General features: G+C 47.4%; 1 long non-coding RNA gene across 1 annotated transcript in view; it reads left to right on the plus strand.

The window, feature by feature from the left end:
- The window catches only part of LOC145506041 (uncharacterized), an 18,939-nt gene extending 10,874 nt beyond the window's left edge, over window positions 1-8,065 (plus strand). The window contains exons 7-8 of the long non-coding RNA XR_014053469.1: window positions 5,719-5,832; window positions 6,427-8,065. This is a non-coding gene — a long non-coding RNA (uncharacterized LOC145506041). The remainder of the gene's footprint in view (window positions 1-5,718; window positions 5,833-6,426) is intronic.
- The last annotated feature ends 6,032 nt before the right edge of the window (window positions 8,066-14,097 follow it).

Raw genomic sequence — 14,097 nt, forward strand, 5'->3', positions numbered from 1 at the left:
GCTCGGTTGGAGAGCTCCAGATTGGTAATAATGCGGACTGGATTCCTAGTCCCAGTTCAGCCTAGGGACATGGCCAGTAAAGGCCTGGAAAGGCAGCAAGGTCCAGAGCCTGCATCAGCCACTGCTTGTGGCCACTCTAGCCTTCACGCAGGGAAAGGGGAGGGCTCTCTCATCAGCACAGCCAGCCTATTACCGCGGATGAGCTCACTGGACAAGCTGTATCTTCCATCTGGCCCAGGGCTGGGCTCCTGAGACCAAACAAACAGTCCCCTGCAGGTGTGTAAGCGGGATGTGCGGGGGAAGACCACCCAGAGAGTGTCATTTGAGGGGAACCAAAAGCCCAAAGCTGAAAGCATGAGCCCACACACAGACACTCACTTTTGCAGTAGCTGAAATTACCATAACTAAGGTGATTTCTTAGTGATCTTCTCTGGAAGACACTTTTTTTTTGTGGCTCCTTTGCAAGGCCTGCAGGGTCTTCTTCCCTGACCAGGGATTGAACACCTGAGGACACAGCAGTGACAGCTTCGAGTCCTAAGCACTGGACCACCAGGGAATTTCCTGGAAGGGGTATAGTTTAGAAGCAGAAAATTTGAGTTGGGAGGGCCCTTCAAATCCTCTAGTCTAGGGGGGAATTAGAGATGTTGCTTGACCCACAGAAGTGTTTAAACATCAGGAGATTTCACAAAACATCCAGGTCCTTAGCATCTCTTGAAGAGTTGAATGCTTGGGACAGCTTGGGTCGCCGGCTCCATCAGGCAACAGCTGCCCATTTAGAGGGAGTCTACGTGTAACAGTCAGGACAACCCCGCCCTACTGAATTCACTCCTTTACTTTAATTGCCTGATCCTGTTGGCATATGACTTTGTAACCTCTAGTCCAGATATCCCTTTTTTGAAGGTGAGAAAACTGAGGCCCCAAGAGGTCAAGTGGGTTGCTTGAGGTCACATAGTAAATTAGCCACAGAGCCAAGACTAGAACTCAAGCCCAGAGCTCTTTCCTCCTGGATCCTGTTCAGCACCCCAGCCAGAGTCCATTCTGACTGTGCTGTACTGGTTGCTAATTTTTTTTTTTAAGTTACCTATGCATCTAGACACTGTTGATACTATGGTGAACAAAGCACAGTCCCAACTCTTGTGTCACCCTACTGAGGAACCAACGAGAGGGGATAAAGCAGGAGTAATCAGGTAGAGGTCAGGAAGAACTTCCTGGCTCTTCAAATGAGAGCTGGCAAGAGGCCACCCTGAGGTCTCTTTTGCTTGAGACATACCTTATCTGCTTGGTCTGAGGAATCAGAACATCTTCTGAGTCCCTGTGAGGGCACTTTGAAGCTGAAACTCCAATACTTTGGCCACCTGATGCGAAGAGCTGACTCATTTGAAAAGACCCTGATGCTGGGAAAGATTGAAGGCAGGAGGAGAAGGGGACGATAGAGGATGAGATGGTTGGATGGCATCACTGACTCAGTGGATATGAGTTTGAGTAAACTCCAGGAGTTGGTGATGGACAGGGGAGCCTGGCGTGCTGCAGCCCGTGGGGTTGCAAAGAGTTGGACACAACTGAGCGACTGAACTGAACTGAACTGTGAGGGCTCTAGAGGAATCTGTTCTATGATCTCAAAAGAGCACTCTCGGGATTCAAACATCCCCAACGTGACTTGAACCTGCAGTGTTCCCAGCCTTTTGCCTTCTGTCCCTGCTCAGGTGAGGCACTGCTGAGTCACTCATGAGTCTGAGTTTCAGGCAGTGGGGTGTACGTTTCAGCACAGGCACCCTGATTCACAACTATAGGAAATTGGGGAATTTCCCTCTCTGGCTCCCAGGCAACTCTTAGCTGGTAGTGTTGTTTAGTGGCTAAGTCGTGTCTAACTCTTTTGCAACCCCATGGACTGTAGCCCACCAGCTTCCTCTGCCCATAGGATTTCTCAGGCAAGAATATTGGAGTGGGTTGCCGTTTCCTCCTCCAGGGGATCTTCCCAACCCATGGATTGAATGCACATCTCCTGCATTGCAGGCGGATTCTTTACCTCTGAGCCACCAGGGAAGCCCTTAGCTGGTGAGGTGGGGTCTTTTTCACGACCCTGAAGCTTTAGCCTCTGCAATATCAAACACGTGACACTAAAGCCATGTGACCCAAATCCTACTCTCTTCTTGGCAGAGTAGAGGGCATGGCAACTGGAACCTTTCCCAATGGCTCAGTACAGTGGAGAGTGTTCCTGGAAGCAGTGACAGCAAATAAGCTCTGAGACTAGCCTGAGCATCCATGGGGCTGCTAAAGAAGGGGTGGGGACTGCACGCTAAACAGTCCAATTGTCTGCTCTATCAGAGGAACTCAGACCCCAGCCAGCCTCTGGAAGGCAATTCGGGAGCCCATCAGGTCTATCCCAGGTCCTTTCTGTGCCCTGGTTTATCTCTGGCTCCATCAAGGGTTTCAAGGGACTCGGCTACGATGAGCCTGACACAATGCCTGAACCACAGCCTAAATTATAATGCATTTTGGCGTTGCCTCTTCCTCTGTCCCCTTTCCCGCCATAGACTGCACCCCAGAATGCCATCCAAATCCTAGAAGCATTGAGATTTCTGCAGCAGAAATAAATCCATAAATGAATCCCACGTTCCAACCTAGACAATGACATAGACTTTGGCTCGAGACTTTAGGAGAATTCCCAAGAACGTGTTCACAGTTATTTGTTTCTGACTCTCTTTTTATCCATGGACCAAGCTGAGCCCTGGTAAGTGTTCTCAGAGAAGCAGCTTTCTTCATTCCAAACTTGGGTCTGTATGAGAGGAGGAGGAGGAAAAACAAGACTCAGTAACTCCCTTGGAAATACAAGAGTCTCCTTCCATCTCCCCTGGCAAAGGACACTTTAGACCTGCAGACCAAAGAACCAAATAACAAGTTACAAGCACCTTGAACATGAGGGTTCATAGTCCCCATTTCAGATACGCTGCCCTCCTGGGATAGAGCAGTGTTGTGATTCTAACTTCACGGTCAGCACCAAACAACCGATCCTGTGCTTATCAGCGGCTGTGAAAGAGATCCTGGATATGAAAGCTCTCTGAAATTGACAAGTGGGTGGGAGGGCTTCTTACTCCCATTATCTACTTTTTGTTTCCTTCTGTAAATCATTCTCTCCACACCTCAGTCAAGTCCTTGGGGGCAGCAAGGCACAGGCCAGACAGAAATTCCGGTAAGCCACGAGCTCCCAGCACAGGGCCAGGAGCAGGGTAAACTCCAGGGGCACAGGACAGTGTGTTGACTTCAGAAAAATAAGTTGTCTGGGGATACAGGATCTTTGGGGGGCAGTGTGGTGAGAAACTGGATTTTTTTGTTGTTGTTCAATGAGACTGATTGACCGAATGTGTTTTATCTTGTCTCCTTCCCCAGGCCATTCCAGTAAAATGACAATGAAGGAATTTTAAAAAGGGGGGGGTGGTGGTGGTATTATCCCATAAGGTTAAGAGAGGACAAAAGCACAAGCAGGGAGATAAGACGGGATGAAAGATTTCAACAGAAAATGTTAGGAGATGAAATATTATTTCAACAAAAACAAGGAGTGGGGAGGTCTGATATTTTGATTATAAAGCTTTCAGTACTATTTGATTTTAAAGCAGATAGACATAAAATTTAAGGAAAGTTTTATTATGAGGACTTCTTTTGAAAGAAAGGAGAAAGAGCCCCTGGGAGTCAGGAGAGGTGTGGGTGTCAAATCTTCCTTTGGTAGGTGGTGACACCAGAGCTTGTCACTGTCGCTGTCTGAGCCCAAGCCCCTTCCTCTGAAGGAGCCGAACAAATCCCACAGTTGCCTCCTAGTCCTAACAATCCTCATTTCTACAGGTAAGTTCTCTGGGCATAACTGTCATCCCCAGAAAAACCTGAACTTTGGAATGAGTCCAAACTTGTCTCGAATTTCCCTCCTTGCAATTCCTAGCTGTGTGAACTGGCTGGGCCTTGGTTTGCTCAGCTCACGCACGAGGATACTGCCCACGTCTCAGAACTGGCAAGAGGATTCATTGACATAAGTCAAGCAGTAAGTGTTCCTTTTCTCCACCGCTGCACCTCCCACCTTTAGGCAGGGATCTGGCACCAGGCATTGGCTTAGTTAAAACCCGGAGGGTTCAGAAATGAGTTTGGTTTGGTTTTGGTTTAGTTGCTAAGTCATGTCTGACTCTTTACGACCCCATGAACTGTAGCCTGCCAGGCTCCTCTGTCCGTGGGATTCTCCAGGCAAGAACACTGGAATGGGTTGCCATTTCCTTCTCCAGGGGATCTTCCTGACCCAGGAATCAAACCCAGGTTTCCTGCATTGCAGGCAGATTCTTTACTGACTGAGCTATGACAGAAATGAGTTACAGTATATTTATCCTTGGGGCAGAGAGGACAGTGAAGCACCTCATTTCTGTTGATTGGATTACAGGCAAGGTCCAAGTGTGGATGTCAGAGCCTAGTGAATAATTCCTTTGGGGAGATGTCCTTAACTAAAGGGCAGACAAGGGAGGGCATAAATGAGAGGTTCTTTGACCAAGTACCTGCCCCCCCCACCCCTCCATCCCTCCACCCCTCCGCTGTGGGAACTTTCTCTTTGCAGAGTCTACATACCCAGCCTCAACCTAGATTAGCCTCCTATTCAATTACTTGTGGTTCTGCTGAAAAGGTAAAGATGGTGTCCACAGGGATTTCTACTCTCTTGAGTGTCTCTGGACTTGCGCACTGATTTCCACACTATGGGCTCCCTTCCACACTAATGTTTTTTTACATCACTTGAAACTTTAGCTGTATAGCAGTCAAAAAGGTCATCCAATCTGGAGGCTGTCCTTGGTCGCTTACAGCCTGAACCACATCTCAGTTCTCGCAGCCTGAATCCCAATTGGTCTGAGCTAAGCTGAGTCCTACAAGGTGACTAAGCAAGATAGAGTGTTAACCCAATCCAGGAAGAAAGAGAAGATATACATACAAACATAGGAGTTTGGCATTAATCTCATGTTTTAGATAGACTTACCAGACCGCGAGAACCTGAGAGTCAAGATCAAAAAAGGATCAATATCTTTTCTAAGACGGACACAAACCAGAGCCCTGGGTCCATCCCACGTGAGACACAAGCATCATTCCTTCATTCATCCTTCAGTAAATATTTATTCAATGCCTCCTATTCGCCGGACAAAATCCCTACCATCAGGAAACTTACTGCCTCCTATTGTCTTCCTCTACGCCTACTGAAGCCCTCTGTTTAAACTTTCACTTATATATCCTTCTACTATTGTGGCACCCCCTCTCCTATCCCCCCCGCCTCCACCCCCACCCTAATCTCTCCTAAGGCCCTTTGTGAGCTCTAATCAGTTATTTTCCTGGTCAAAAACATTCTGTGAGACTTAGAGGAGGAACTTACAGTTGCCAGGGGGAAGGAATAGTTAGGAAGTTTGGGATGGACACATACACGCTGCTCTGTTTAAAACAGATAATCAACCAGGACCTCGTGTACAGCACAAGAGACTCTGTTCAATGTTATGTGGCAGCCTGGATGGGAGGGGAGTTTGAGGGAGAATGGAAACAGGTACACGTATGACGTTCACCTGAAACTCTCACAATATTGCTAATTGACCATATTCCAATATAAAATTAAAGTTTTTTAAAATTCTGTGACTTCTCAATGTTTATTGAGTCAAGAACCTTGTTTCACTCATCCAACAAATGTTTACTGTGTATCTACTGTGTGCCAAGCTCTGTTCAAGGTGCTGGGGATACAGCAGTGAGCAAGAGAGATAAAATCTTCTGTTCCCTTCATGGTTATATTCCAGTGGTGGAGACAGACAGTAACCAAGATAAACAAATACAGTAAGTAAAGTCAGTTGGTGATAAGTTCTAAAAACAAAAAGGGCTTCCCTTGTGGCTCAGCTGGTAAAGAATCTGCCTGCAATGCGGGAGACCTGGATTCAATCCCTGGGTTGGGAAGATCTTCCGAAGAAGGGAAAGGCTACCCACTCCAGTATTCTGGCCTAGAGAATTCCGTGGACTGTATAGTCCATGGGGTTGCACAGAGTTGGACACGACTGAGGGACTTTCACTTTCACACTTTCAGGAAGAAGAGAGGGTGAGCGAGAAGTAAAATTTTAGATAGACTTACCAGAGAGAAGACGACAATCTGAGTAAAGATCTAAGATAGTGAACCCTGGGGGTAGCAGAGGGAAGACGGTTCCAGGAAGAGAGGCTGGCAAGGGCAAAGGCCCTGCGGTGAGAGCACACTTGCCCAATAAAGGATGAGCAGAGAGATCAGAATGAAGCCCAGTGGCTGGCGGAGAGTGGGGAGAGAATAGAGGTTGTTGGGATATGAGATTTGAGATCTGATAGCTGCAGCTTTCACTCTGAGGGGGCCAGGGGGCCACTGGGGCTTTTGAGCAGAAGAGTGACAAGGGGTGACTTGTTTTGCAGGATCTCTCTGGCTGCTGTTTATGGTGGAGAGAAAGGAGAAAAGGGCCAAGCAGAGAGACGAGTTGAAAGGCTCGTTGCTGGCCCTCATCTGTTTGTCCAGTCGCATCCCTTACTATTCCACTGCCCTGCTGCCCTGATCGACGCTTCTCCCTGAACACACTTTGCAGCTGCTGACCTATCACCCTTGATGAAGCGGCCTCTACTTGAAATAATCGTCACAACCGGAATAATAGCTGCTGCTTATCCAGCATCCATAATTCCATTCGATTTAAGTGTTGTCTAATTTCACTTACAGACATGATTTCGTAAATGTTTCTATTTTGTCCCTATTTCTTGGGAAAGCTGAGGCTTTTTACAAGTTGTTACCAATGGGAAGGTCCCTGGGCCCAATCATAACATATAGAACCATTGACACCGCTTTGTTCTCAGGTGAACCATTTGATTTCTTTGTGGGTCTCCAGACCGTGCGACCCTCTGAGCAATTCCTCACAGGAATGACGCACAAAAGGAGAGGAAGATGTTTAAGATGACCCTTCAAGATCAACATCAATTATCTGCATAGAAAAACCAAAGCAAAAGACATTTTAGGCAAAGAGAATAGCACTGCAAAGCACCACGTAGAATGGTCAGGAAGTTGCAGTTTGCTGGCAAGTAGCATTTATAGGGAGGCATTAAGCAGGAAGCTATGACCAACCTAGACAGCATATTAAAAAGTAGAGACATTACTTTACCAACAAAGGTCTGTCTAGTCAAAGCTATGGTTTTTCCAGTAGTCATGTATGGATGTGAGAGTTGGACTATAAAGAAAGCTGAGCGCTGAAGAATTGATGCTTTTGAACTGTGGTGTTGGAGAAGACTCTTGAGAGTCCCTTGGACTGCAAGGAGATCCAACCAGTCCATCCTAACGCAGATCAGTCCTGGGTGTTCATTGGAAGGACTGATGTTGAAGCTGAAACTCCAATACTTTGGCCACCTGATGTGAAGAACCAACTCACTGGAAAAGACCCTGATGCTGGGAAAGATTGAAGGCGGGAAGAGAAGGGGCTGACAGAGGATGAGATGACTGGATGGCATCACCGACACGATGGACATGAGTTTGAGCAAACTCCGGGAGTTGGTGATAGACAGGGAGGCCTAGCGTGCTGCAGTCCATGGGGTCACAAAGAGTCCGACATGACTGAGTGACTGAACTGAACTGAACTGAACTGGTTAGGCAGGAAACGGAATTGAAAGGCCTTGAAGATTATAGCAAACAGCTGGACTTTCTCTCGTTTACAGTGAGGGAGCATCAGCAGGTTTAGATAAACAAAAACATTGTTTAATTTCTAGCAAGATGGGAATGGTGAGGACTGTGGCAACCTGGAGAGCATGATTTCCTTTTAAAGGAAACAGCCCAAGTCTGGCTGATGGTTGCTATACAGAAAGAGAGGCCCAGTTTTGCCCACTGGGAAATCCAGATGTGTACATAAAATCTTCCAACATTGTATATGTTTGCAACAAGGTTTTCAAAAATTTTAATTGCATATAAACTGCCCCACAGAAGCTGCCCTTTGGGGACTCCTGCCTGGAGTGTGAATAAATGCCGCTGTGTTCTCAGTGCTTGCCACAGGGCCTGGCACACAGTCCGTGTTCAAACACATTTGCTAAGTGCGTGTGCAGGGGTTATTTATTAGGATTCCCATTTTACACTGAGGAAGCTGAGGCTAGGGGAGGGTAATAGATGATGTGGGAAAGGGCCACAGTCACATTCAAGTTCAAATCTCTGAACTTGGAAATCGACAAAATGTCTTGCACGAGAGATGGATTAAGAGGAGAAGAGTAGAAACAGCTCTTCATCAGACCCCTCCACCAGCCCCCAGCCTCTGTCCAGGACGGGGGACAGCCCCATGTCCTACGCACACCTCCACCTGGCTTCGACCCCCCTGGGGAACTTCTCATCCCACTCTCTCTGGGACTGTTTTCCCTCTCTTTTCTTGTTCAGACCTAGGAATCGGAGATGAGGCAGCTCACTCACCACCTGTCCCTCCTCAGCCCACTGACATCTGTAAAACGTTGAGTTGCAGTAACAGTCTCTTTGGGGCCTTTCAGATCCAAACAAGGACCCATCAGATCTTGCTGGCCAGGAGTCCGGCCAACTAAATCCCTAGGGGTACCAGGTAGCTTCAAGGCTTTTCCTGCTCTTGTTCATTATTTACAAACATTGATCAGCAGAGCTGGGCAGAGCTGCTGCATACATAGAAATGAAAGGAGGTGGGAAAACAGTAGAACCAGGGAAGGGGAATTTGGAAAAATAGAATATCAGTGTTGGAGGCTTCTAAAATCAGAGTCAGGATTTCTGCTAAGATGCGCTTAGTTGACATAAAATCAATCCTTCCTTCCTTCCCTTCTTTCTTCCTCTCTTCCTCCCTCCATCAAATCAGACCATAGGTTGGTTAGTCAGTCAAGGAACATTTATTGATCAGTGTTCAACAAATTCCCATAATTGGCAGGTAATCATTTGAATGATGCCCATGACCTAAGTGTGTCACACTTTATTCACTTTTAATCTATTAAGATAGGAAACATGAGAAGGAAACACTAGCATGTTTTACCAGCTATTTCAGTTGGCGGGGAAAGCTGTTGTTGTTCCCCCATACGATTCTTAGAGTAATCCGCCAGTTTCTGGATTCCTTCCAGAATCTCGTATCTGAAAGCAGGGCCACAGCTCTGCTTTGCTTTTCGCACCAGAACCCCCTTCTGCTGCCTTGTTCGCCAGTCAATTCATCTTGCACACATTCATTTTTCTTAAATGGATTTATTTTCAAGTCCGCCGGGGGGATTTTTCTTAAATTTAATTTTTAAAAAAGTCTTTCTTCTCCGAGGTCATTTAGCTGGGGTACATGGTGAGTAGGAAGTTGGCCAGGCTGACCTGTCTGACCCCGTGCCCTTTCCATTAGTCATGGAGGGGAACCCGAGCTGCGGAATGTTAACTCGACCACGGCCGGGAGTGATCTCTCGGACCATCTGTCTGTCCTGGGGGCGTGAAGAAGGCAGAGAGGCTCTGCCCTTGACCCTGAATGACTTGAACCCGGGGGCTGAATCTGGGGCTTTTTAGGGGCCTGGGAACCTCTCTCCAAGGGCGTCAGTGTCTGGAGGCCCTGAGAGTTTCGGAGTTTCGGAGCAGGCCCGGCCGCCTCCCAGGTGCTCTTCTGCACTGTGGCAAGTGCCAGCTCGCCTTCGGCTCCCGCCCAGCCCAGGAAACCAGAGGTATTTCTAGCTCAGGCCCAGACCCGTCCCGGCGGCCTGGATTCCACCGCCGAGGCAGGGAGCGCATCAGTGCCCAGGGACCATTTCTCTGGTTTTTGTCACAGAGGAATTTCCATTCCAGCATTTCAGGGTGATGCGGGCAGCTGGGTGGCCATGGGGCTTCTCCCTCAAGCCACGGAGGGCTGGGATGGATAGCAGGGCATCGAGACAGAAAGGGGAGGGAAAGGGAGCTCTAGACATTCCATCCCTGAGGCTGTTTCATCCCCAAATCCAAGGCAAATAGAGGAGTCGGGAAGGCTGGACTGTCTGCCTGCCCCACGGCCCAACCCTGAGTCCTGCCTCGGATTGCTAAAAAAAGGACATTCCCACAGGAGGGTGGGAAAGAGGCTGGGTCCGGGCAGGTCCCAAGAGCCCCGATCCCATGGCCCCGGGGGAACACGCCCCAGCTCGCTGAGCTCTCAGGTAGGAGTCTCTGGGGGCAGGAAGCCCAGCCTCTGATATCACAGGGGCTGTGTTTGCATGTACGCATGCGTGCGCCTGTGAGCATGTATGTCTGTGTGTGTAAGCAACAGATAATCGTTTAGTGAACCCATGCACTTTTTGCTTGTCTGAAATTCAGAGTTAATTGAATGTCCTCTACTTATCTGGCAACCCTAGTAGAGAGGGCAGGATTTGGAAGAACTAGACTGAGGCTGACACTCCATCCCCTTGGGTCTCCAATTTCAGGGAGTCGAGGGCACATCTGGACACATATCCCTGCCTTGACCTGCTCCCCACCCTGAAGCAAGAGAATTCCTTGAGTCCTGCCTTTCCCACAGAGCTGGGGCCCCTCTGACTTCAGACTGCAGTTCTGCAACTCCAGGGCCTTTTATGTCAACTGGTATGCTGCATCCTGGAGTCCCTTTGAAGATGAAAAGCTCTTCTGAGAAATGCTCGGTTGTTGTAATTAACGTAATTAAAAGTAATTTTGCTCACAGCCCTGTAGGAAGTTGGGGGACTTCGCTTCTCATAAGAAATACCTACTTTACTCTCCCAGGAGATGGCCAACCTCTTCTAATCCAGTGTTAAGGTAGATGTCCCTGCCAGCCCCAGTCCCTGCTCCCAATTAACTTGACTTTGTTGTTCTTTTGTTGCTAAGTCGTGTCAGCCTCTTTGTGACCATATGGACAATAGCCCACCAGGCTCCTCTGTCCATGGATTTCTCCACGCAAGAATACTGGAGTGGGTTGCCATTTCCTCCTCCAGGGGATCCTCCCAACCCAAAGATTGAAACTGCATCTTCTACATTGGCAGGTGGGTTCTTTACCACTGAGCCACCAGGGAAGCCTCGACCTTTCTTAGACTCGTGTTTTTACCTGTTCAGATGATTTTTCACTACAAGACACCCGACTGCCTGCACACAGTAGCCAGCCTCTCTGGGGAGATGTCTGTGCCTTTTTGATGATCGGTAAAGCCTGGAGCTAGCTACCCTAGCTCTGGACCAGAGAGAAGGGGTGCTAGCTGCTGCCATCTCTCCTCCCAACCCAAAAGCCCTGACCACTAGGAGCAAACTCTTCTTTGATTCCAGCAATTAGATTCTTGCTGTGCAGCATGACCATGCAGGAGGTGTGTAAGCATTTCCTTCTGAAGGTAACTAGTCATACAGTGGTAACCAGGGCAGCTAGAGGTCATGCCCAGAGTCTGCTGTCTTAATTATTTATTTCTAGAAGTGCATCCTTCTGCTTTCCCCAAGGAGGCGATCAACTCTCGCACAGGAAGAACCAGAGCGTTTCATTCTCTAAAGGTGTAGCGTGGAGGAGAGACTCAGCATTAACAATTGGGTTATGCTGAATGAAGATTTGTGATAAACCAAAGAAAGATGTCTGCCTCGCTCTGAATTCCCAAGGCTCTTAGCAGCTAGCTCTGGGTTTCCTGGCATACCTACAGTGTGATTTTAACCTGGCCTGTTGTATGATTGTAAAGACTTACAGAAATGTTCTCTGCTGTTACTATTGACAGTGCAACCCTCTGCCCAAACTGGCTGAAGCTTCAAGAATTCAGACAGTTGACTCTGACGATGGCAAATTAGGGAGAGGTTATAAAATTCCCCTATCACCTCAAATCTGACTTCAGTAGCTTTGTATTTGCCCTACCCCAGGCTCTCTTAGGAGATCACAAGAAAGAAAACTAGAGTCCTAGACCTCAGAAGAATATGCTGTCAGTGCCTGGTCTTTACAACCTGTTCCTCTCCCACACATGTACAGACAGACAGACAGACAGACATGTACACACACAGACACATCTACACGCACAGAGAGACTCACATGTATACACACACACACTCATCTGGAAGCAGCAGAGTCAACTCCTCCCTATGCTTCCTGTTTCACTCAGTTTAATAGGAACTTGTGCTTAGATAGTACACAATGCTGGACAACAATGACAGCCCACCCTGAGCTTCGTAGATCTAGTCTCTTTGAGATTCAGAGTCACAGGAGCATGTCAGATGAATAAAGGGGAGCCTGACAGAGGCTCAGTGACAGACAGCTGTGACAAGGCCACTGAAATGACCTTCACCATAAGGCAGTGGTGACCTAGGGCCTGGAGTCCATCAGAGGGAAGAGCTGGCTCTGGGAATAGCTTGAGGCTGATGCTGAAGCCTTCTTCCAACCCACCCACCTTGACTTAGGGGCATGCCGAGGGAAATGACTGTGCTCTTAAGTGAAGAATTTGGACCCTAAAGAGCTCCACTGGGAGCTAGTTGCATGTCCGAGACACAAACATTCAGTCCATTGTACTCAATAACTATGCTAAAGCCTTTGACTGTGTGGATCACAACAAACTGTGGGAAAATTCTTAAAGAGATGGGCATACCAGACCACCTTACCTACCTCCTGAGAAACCTGCATGCAGGTCAAGAAGCAACAGTTACAACTGGACATGGAACAACAGACTGGTTCCAAACTGGGAAAGGAGTATGTCAAGGCTATATGGCACCTTGTTTATTTAACTTATATGCAGAGTACATCATGTGAAATGCCAGACTGGATGAAGCACGAGCTGGAATCAAGATTGCTGGGAGAAATATCAGTAACCTCAGACAGGCAGATGACACCACTCTTATGGCAGAAGGCAAAGAGGAACTAAAGAGCCTCTTGATGAAAGTTAAAAAGGAGAGTGAAAAAGCTGGCTTAAAACTCAACATTCAAAAAAACTAAGATCATGGCACCTGGTCCCATCACTTCATGGCAAATAGATGGGGAAACAATGGAAACAGTGAGAGACTTTATTTTCTTGGGCTCCAAAATCACTGCAGATGGTGACCGCATCCATGAAATTAAAAGACGCTTGCTCCTTGGAAGAAAGCTATGACCAACCAAGACAGCATATTAAAAAGCAAAGACATTACGTTGCCGACAAAAGTCCATCTAGTCAAAGCTATGGTTTTTCCAGTAGTCATGTATGGATGTGAGAGTTGGACTATAAAGAAAGCTGAGCACTGAAGAAGTGATGCTTTTGAAGTGTGGTGTTGGAGAAAACTCTTGAGAGTCCCTTGGACAGCAAGGAGATCAAACTAGTCAATCCTAAAGGAAATCAGTCCTGCATATCCATTGAAAGGACAAATGCTGAAGCTGAAGCTGAAGCTCCAGTACTTTGGCCACCTGATGCAAAGAACTGACTCACTGGAAAAGACCCTGATGCTAGGAAAGATTGAAGGCAAGAGGAGAAGGGGCTGACAGAGGATGAGGTGGTTGGATGACATCACCGACTCGATGGACATGGTTTAAGTAGGCTCTGGGAATTGGTGATGGATAGGGAAGCCTGGAGTGCTGCAGTCCATGGGATCACCAAGAGTCGGACATGACTGAGTGACTGAACTGAAATGACTCAGTGTCATTGGGATACCTACTTTAAAAGAGACTCAGTTCTTTTAGTTAAAGACAGAATCACAGGGACAACTTTGAAGAACAATTATTCTTCAGATTAACATGTACCCTTTGTAGAAAATAAACCTTAACTATCTTTTCTAAAAGAAAAGGCTAGTATTTTCTTCATCTTTGAACAGGGCTACAGAATTCTCTTTTTTTCTTTTAATGATTCTTTTTGGTCTTTTTGCTTTGAGAAGAATAAACATTGATTCCTGGGTGTATTCCTGGGAGATTGTCTGCTGTGCATCCTATCTGACAATGTTCAACCCTTACCCATATTGCCCTCATCTCCTTTCCTGCCTTATCCCAAATACAGTCATGTCATCCACCCCAGTCATCAAAGGGACTGCAGTTACAGTCACTTTAGGATTAGAGGACACAATGACCCAAGCATTCATCTGGCTCAAATAATCCCCTATCCAGGCAGGGCTGGAGGAGCTCTAAGTTTGCAGAAGGGATAGTCCCCCACTGTACTTGGTACTGACTTATAAGCAGCTTTGCAATCTGCCTTTGTGGA

This window comes from Giraffa tippelskirchi, chromosome 5 (assembly GCF_054371585.1).
Source record: "Giraffa tippelskirchi isolate mGirTip1 chromosome 5, T2T-mGirTip1v1.2.pri, whole genome shotgun sequence".
Lineage (NCBI taxonomy): Eukaryota > Metazoa > Chordata > Mammalia > Artiodactyla > Giraffidae > Giraffa > Giraffa tippelskirchi.